At 42.8% G+C, this 5,014-nt stretch overlaps 1 long non-coding RNA gene and 7 other non-coding genes across 8 annotated transcripts; all 8 read right to left on the reverse strand.

The window, feature by feature from the left end:
• Positions 1-681: 681 nt before the first annotated feature.
• Positions 682-762, reverse strand: LOC125528315. Its single transcript, XR_007292368.1, has one exon. It is a non-coding gene; the product is annotated as a small nucleolar RNA SNORD34 (small nucleolar RNA).
• Positions 763-905: 143 nt separating this feature from the next.
• LOC125528316 lies at positions 906-998 on the reverse strand. Its single transcript, XR_007292369.1, has one exon. It is a non-coding gene; the product is annotated as a small nucleolar RNA Z43 (small nucleolar RNA).
• A 420-nt stretch (positions 999-1,418) lies between these two features.
• Positions 1,419-1,539, reverse strand: LOC125528310. The gene has a single exon (XR_007292363.1). It is a non-coding gene; the product is annotated as a small nucleolar RNA SNORD14 (small nucleolar RNA).
• Positions 1,433-3,813, reverse strand: LOC125528309. Its single transcript, XR_007292362.1, has 2 exons — positions 3,254-3,813; positions 1,433-3,174 (listed from the first exon to the last, which is right to left on the reverse strand). It is a non-coding gene; the product is annotated as an uncharacterized LOC125528309 (long non-coding RNA).
• Positions 1,679-1,799, reverse strand: LOC125528313. The gene has a single exon (XR_007292366.1). It is a non-coding gene; the product is annotated as a small nucleolar RNA SNORD14 (small nucleolar RNA).
• Positions 1,938-2,058, reverse strand: LOC125528314. The gene has a single exon (XR_007292367.1). It is a non-coding gene; the product is annotated as a small nucleolar RNA SNORD14 (small nucleolar RNA).
• LOC125528312 lies at positions 2,098-2,243 on the reverse strand. The gene has a single exon (XR_007292365.1). It is a non-coding gene; the product is annotated as a small nucleolar RNA snoR2/U65 (small nucleolar RNA).
• Positions 2,413-2,512, reverse strand: LOC125528311. Its single transcript, XR_007292364.1, has one exon. It is a non-coding gene; the product is annotated as a small nucleolar RNA Z157/R69/R10 (small nucleolar RNA).
• Positions 3,814-5,014: the final 1,201 nt, after the last annotated feature.

The following is a 5,014-nucleotide window of genomic DNA, read 5'->3' on the forward strand; positions in this document are numbered from 1 at the left end:
CTTCGTCGGTTGGTTCCAGCATGCAGGAGGAAGATGATTATAAAGAGAAAACAGTGGGGTTGGGCCAATCAAATGGAGGAGTGGACGATGCAAAACCGGCTCCTTTTGAGAAGAAAAGGTACTCATAATTGTGTCGTTCGAAAGAGAAATATCTGTGTCGATACAACAACGTACGGTTGTCCGGCAGAAAACATTTCATGAAAAAGTATACTTGAGTGGCACGATGTTTCTCCTCCCAGATGAACAGTAAAACCCAAAATAATAGCAAAGATAATCAAAAAATTGTGATCATTTTTCTTACACACATGTTTGAATGTTCCACACTTGGTAAAACACCATTGTAAAACAAACACAAAAGGAAAATTACGGATCTTACAAGATTTAGACCAGAAGTGGAAGAAATACATGCATCCCAGAATCAAATTCAGAAAGTTTGGTATGCAGATCAGCCATTGGTTCAAAGTCAAAGAGACATGGCATCACATGAACCGGGAGAAGGTTACGCAAGAATACCACTACAATGGCAAATTTGTGGGGCCCATATATCCATTGAATCAATAATTTTGGAGAAACTAATTGAGTAGTATAAAAGTAGTTGTTGTAATTGCCGTCAGCTAAGAGCAAAAGACCGTCCAAATAGCAATCATAATCCATTTGGAACATTTTTTTTCTTTTTCTTGTTCATCCTCAGACGTTGCATACGTTCTCACAGATTGTTCAAACAATGTAGGCAATACAGTTCGCAACTCATCATAGGTAAGAACAATTTAAAAACAGCATAAAATATAGATCATTGGTCTTAAACACAGATATGAAATGAGACAATTCTATTTCTATAATCATCAGAAAAACATCAAACAAAATAGATATGAATCAAAACCAAGAAAGGAAAACATGCATCTGGAGGACTCAGAATATGGGTGGTGATATAGCAGTATGGTCGGCAAGGCAAAAAAATGCCAATTACAACGGAGACCAAATATCAATCTTCACCATCCCAGCGAAAAACCAACCGAATTAATGTTTCTCTTCAGTGAAGATACTAAAGGATGCAACACAAACCATGTTAACACCCATGACTTAGGGAGCAGCTGCGAATGTTTTGAGAAACAAGATTTAGTTTTATCATAAGTTTCTACGTTTCAGAATCCTACATTCCAAACAGGCCTGGTACAAATATATCAGATTAAAACCAACATCATTAAGTCAGACACCAAAAAAGAACATTAAATAAGGTAAATTAACATGGCTCAGACATCCAAGGAAGGAGTCATCGCCACTGATTTCACCCAATTAAAAGAAGTACAGCAAAAACATATTATTGTTAAGTATGCAAAGCAAGTATAACAACAAAATATCATGTTAAATCAAGAAGATAAAGCAGAGAGAAAAAAAGATTCAAATGGGTAATATCAACATGGCTCAGACATCCAAGGAAGGAATTAGCAGCATTAGCTCTCAAGCCTGGCAGGGCGAAAGCTCTTAGGCGGCAACTGCGAATGTTTTGAGAAACAAGCCAAAGTTTTATCATCATCGCCACTGATTTCACCCAATTAAAAGAAGTAAAGCAAAAGTATATTATTGTTAAGTATGCAAAGCAAGTATAACAACAAAATATCATGTTAAATCAAGAAGATAAAGCAGAGAGAAAAAAAGATTCAGATGAGTAAAATCAACATGGCTCAGACATCCAAGGAAGGAATTAGCAGCATTAGCTCTCAAGCCTGGCAGGGCGAAAGCTCTTAGGCGGCAACTGCGAATGTTTTGAGAAACATGCCAAAGTTTTATCATCATCGCCACTGATTTCACCCAATTAAAAGAAGTACAGCAAAAATATATTATTGTTAAGTAGGAAAAGCAAGTATAACAACAAAATATCCTGTTAAATCAAGAAGATAAAGCAGAGAAAAAAAAGATTCAAATGAGTAAAATCAACATGGCTCAGACATCCAAGGAAGGAATTAGCAGCATTAGCTCTCAAGCCTGGCAGGGCGAAAGCTCTTAGGCGGCAACTGCGAATGTTTTGAGAAACAAGCCTATGTTTTATCATCATCACCATTGATTTACTCCAATTTAAAATAAGCTTAGAAATAGGTTTTTTTTAATGAAACAAAACAGCTCTGTGTTCCGACTAAATCACGTCCACAGGTAACTATCAAACGTGAAACATCCAAGATCTCTCTGTTGGCACAAAGTAGCATCTCTGGTCAAAGCTGTAGCTACCAGAGACATGGCAACACGCCCAATGAAAAACACCCAAGCAGTCACAACACAACAACCTAAAGTCCAAGCAATCATACCATAAGAAACACAAATCATCTCAAGGAGTTGGTAAATCATCCTGAGAAATTGGCAATGAACAAATGAAAACGTGAACTAATCCAAAGATATAAATGCACCAGTTAGAGGGAGGGGGGAGGTCAGACGGCCAAGGGTTTGTCTTCAAAAGTACTGCTGAAGAGGCAGTATCAGAAACTCTAGTCCACATAAATGTCATCAACACTCAACTCCCTAACTAGCTGATGATGCAAACAGAAAAGATGTAAAAATTGAGAAACGGATATCAAAAAAATAAATAGAGAACAAACCAATCAGCAAGGGAGAATCTAGAACACAGTACTGGCATAAGCACAAATACCCAACTGCACAATAGTGTTCTGCAAAAGAAGAACAGGAAAACTGTACGCTACATTGTGCAAAAAAAAGCATAGTTGTCATTCACGAGAGGCAGATCTCAAAGAGGCAAGGATAACAAGAAGTCCAGTTGTCAGTGTGATTGAGATAATATTACCATGGCAAAAGCAGCTTCAAATGAATGACACTTGATACTTAAAGAGTTATGCTACCAACCTCCATATGAAATCTTCAAACCTAGCATTCCAATTGGAATCATATTTTCATTTTTACATACCTATTTTAATGCATAATTCTTAACCAGCTTTAGGAGCATGGTTGTGCTGAACTTCTCTACACACGAGTAACCGTACTTGAAAACACAAAAATGTTAGATATTATCCATAGTTTTGCCATGCTTTCATCCCTACTGAATAACTATCAGGATTAAGGATTAAAATTATCAGGGCAGATAAATCAACAAACCTAGACCTAGAGCACATCACCGTTAACAAACTATGATCTGCCCAAAAGCGCATGCCTGCCTTGAACTTGAATGAACTGGCAGCAAAGCAAAACATAAGAAACGTTGATGATAGATAACAGCCTACAGTGCAGAATTGAAGATAGCTGGCCTCACCTCTGCGGGATGCAGCACGGTTTTGGGTTAATATGGTGAGATTTCTAATGGACGACCTGAAAATCTTCTTCAAGTATTCCACCTTTTTCTCCGCAAGAAAAAAAAAGTGGAGTACTTGAAGAAGACGTTCAGGTACTCCAGCTTGGCGGATCTCTCCTCGACTGGTCTCCTGCGTGAATTTTGGCACGCCGGTGGCTCTGGGATGTTCAAGCAAGCGCCGCATGCTGCCGGTAGCATGAGGTTCCTGCTTGAACACCACAGAGCCGCCGGGCTCCCCGACAAAACCGGCGGACGGCGCACATCATCCGGACGAGATCCAGCCAGCAGAAGGAGACGCGGCTCGACGGGGGAAGCCGCGGAAGGTGGTCGGCGGCGTCGACGGGGTCTGGGGAAACGGGCGCGGCGGCTGACGGGAGGCGCTCAGGCGCGGGGCGCGGCGATAAGGATGGGGTGGGGAGGAGGATGCTGAGGAGAGGAGATGGGATCTGAGATCTGGGAGGGCGTGGCGGCGGCGCTGCGAGGAGGGTTTGGTGAAGGGTTGGGGGTGGACGGGTGGTGCGCTGGAGAATGTATAGGGGTGGGCGATCTTCGTCGGGCTCAAGAAAACCAATTCGATACGGCCCTTGTGTTTTAGGGTCTGACGCAGACCGGGCCTGGCCTAGTTGAGGTGGGCTATGATCTCAAAAGATAATTCACATTCAGTGCTCTTCGCGGCGAAAGGCCTCCGCTCGTTGCGGCTAATTGCCAAGCGGACGCACAGGCCACTCCAACTAGGCCGGCCTATTAGCGTAGCACAGTGAAATATCCCAGCGGCTAACCAACGGAATTCGAGAGCTTCGAGATCTCTGAGGCAACATGCCCCCTCTATTATATGCATCTTAGAAATCCAAATAGAGGGCTCACGTGTTGAGAGCATGATAGGATCTTTAGGTTTTGAAAAGAGTTTTGTTGTAAGCAGTAGAGGTAGAAGTGATGGTTTTGGTATCTTTTGGAATGAAGCAATAAAGTTGGAAATTCTCGGTTATTCAGAGTATCACGTTGATGTACTTGTGAAAGAACTAGTCCTGGTGCAAACTAGGATCACTTTTGTCTATGGAGAAGCACAAGTGCAAGAAAGATATAAAACCTGGGATATGATGCGTGGCATTGCTAATACCAGCAATCATCCCTGGGTTGTAGTTGGCGACTTCAACGAAGTGTTGCATGGCCACGAGCATGATGGGGTGTGTGCGAGAAGCCAAGCGCAGATGGATCTGTTCCGAGATGTTTTGGATACTTGCAGCCTTACCGACATCGGATATAAGGTGCAGAGCTGGACTTTTGAGGAAAAAAGTCGCCGGAGGATCATTCACAAGAGTGAGATTGGACAGAGTCGTAGCAACGCCGGACTGGTTGATGGCGTTTCCGACAGCAGAAGTCAAGCACCTAGCGGCGGCAAGTTCTGATCACGTAGCCCTATTACTTACGCTGCAAGAAATGCATGCATGCAGGAGGGGCCCGAAATCATTTCAATATGAGGTATGTTGGGAGCGGGATCCCTCGCTGGGCTCGGTAGTGGCCGACAAGTGGGCAGAGGCGCCAGGCAAATCGATGGAGCAGATCAAGACAAAATTACAAGAGCTGTCGGGCGAGCTATCAACCTGGGATCACGTGCATTTTGGCAGCGTTCGGCAGGAAATCAGTGCACTAAAGACAAAATTGCAGATGCTCCGCGCAATTCCAGAACGATCATGGCCGACTAGAGAGGAAACAAAAATTACA

The sequence above is a fragment of the Triticum urartu genome, unplaced genomic scaffold (genome assembly GCF_003073215.2).
Source record: "Triticum urartu cultivar G1812 unplaced genomic scaffold, Tu2.1 TuUngrouped_contig_479, whole genome shotgun sequence".
Taxonomy (NCBI): domain Eukaryota; kingdom Viridiplantae; phylum Streptophyta; class Magnoliopsida; order Poales; family Poaceae; genus Triticum; species Triticum urartu.